This window comes from Thalia democratica, unplaced genomic scaffold (genome assembly GCF_965202585.1).
Source record: "Thalia democratica unplaced genomic scaffold, ktThaDemo2.hap1.1 HAP1_SCAFFOLD_106, whole genome shotgun sequence".
NCBI classification, from domain to species: domain Eukaryota; kingdom Metazoa; phylum Chordata; class Thaliacea; order Salpida; family Salpidae; genus Thalia; species Thalia democratica.
Window position 1 is genome coordinate 93,532 of NW_028139269.1, and position 1,668 is coordinate 95,199.

The window sequence follows — 1,668 nt, forward strand, 5'->3', positions numbered from 1 at the left end:
ACTTCTTTAATTATAAATAGTTGTAGTATACGAAATAAAACAGTTGCTTTTTACAAAAAAAAAGTGAATTGTTACTAGTTTAGCATGTTAATAGGTTTTTAATAATTTTTTAATAAAATTATTTAAATTATACAACCATGCTATCTGATATACAATGTAAGCTCGCCTAAAGGCATTTAATTCTCTCGTGTAGTTTAATTCTATAAAAATATATATCTATTTTACTTTTTATCTTCCTCTAATACAAGAAAAAAGGCTTTAGATCTAATAAACTGAGAGAAAATTTCCACGAATGTCAGATACCAGTGTTTTTAAAGACAGTAACATTAATAACGCCTATTTTAATACTAAACATTTTATAAAAAAAAGATAAAGTTCTGTTATTAATAATAGTAACGTAACTTTTAACATTAAAAAAAAAAAGTTTTTTTTTTATAAAAATAAATTCATCAAATATGTTTTTGTTGTTGCTTCAACTAAATAGCTTAGTAGGATTATTAAAAACTGTGTTTAGAATTTTTAATAAACTAGAACACTATGGATCAAAACAAGCGGTCGACTAGTTCCGAATGTAGCAGTACAACAACAAAAAATGAAATCAGTTCCAGAGGATACATAATAGTGTTGTGTGGATTTGTTATAAATTTTCTAACGCTTGGTGCTAGCAAGTACGTTCTATTCATGAGCAAATCTAATTGAAAAAAGTTTTAATAACGTCATTAGCAATTTTTGTGATACTTTGTTAAAATAAATAAAAAGTTTGATAATAAATATTTTAAAGTTTTAGTGTCGGTAAAAAACGTATTTGTTTTTTTAATATTTTGCCATTAAAGGGAAAGCTTTTAATTTCTAAAATTCATATAGATCTTTCAAATTAAAAAATAATTAAACTTTTATATGTAAACTTTTCTGTAAAAAAAGTTTATATAGTGCTTATAGTTAATGTCTTTTAAATAATATGTCTAGTGTGTTTTTTTACTTTTTTTATAAATAAAAACAATAAGAAAAGTTAGTATTTTAGCAAAGACTAAGAGAAAATCAGTTAGACTTCAAAAACAGTATCTTTAATTATAGTTTTTTTTTTGTTATATAATAGTTAAGGCCACTAGAGCCAATTATAATAATAATAAAAAAAATATTAAAAAATCCTTTTTATTAAAACGTCTTAATATATGCAAAAATTAGACGGTAAAGTAATAAGTACTAATAGAATATTGAAATAGTGAATAACTTTTACTTTTAAAGAGTTCAATCAGTGTATTTAAAGTATTTAATGAAAGAACTCGGAACTTCAAATACAGGAGCCACATCAGTCATATCTCTCATGAAACGCTTAAAAACAATAAAAAAAAAAGATACTTACGCCGAATGAACGCTTAGAATTCATCTGAGCTAAATGCTTCAGCATAACTTATTGGGACTTTTCGTTTCCTTAAATTGTATGTTCTAGTTTCCTCACAAGTCGTAACTCTGGGAACATACGCTTTCACGTTCCTTATAGAAACCTTTTTCAACCCAGAATTCTTTTGAATAATCATACTTTGCTCTGAACAAGAAAGCACTTTATATGGACCATGGTAGAGTGTGCTAAGTTTCCGCTTATTTTGTCTCCTAAGCCAAACCCTTTCGCATTCGAAAATCCCTGGTTCATAGCATGATTTATTATTG

At 25.7% G+C, this 1,668-nt stretch overlaps 1 long non-coding RNA gene across 1 annotated transcript; it reads left to right on the forward strand.

Moving 5' to 3' along the window:
• Nucleotides 1-523: 523 nt before the first annotated feature.
• LOC145845644 (uncharacterized) lies at nucleotides 524-1,372 on the forward strand. The gene is made up of 2 exons (XR_014370495.1): nucleotides 524-668; nucleotides 1,246-1,372. It is a non-coding gene; the product is annotated as an uncharacterized LOC145845644 (long non-coding RNA).
• The last annotated feature ends 296 nt before the right edge of the window (nucleotides 1,373-1,668 follow it).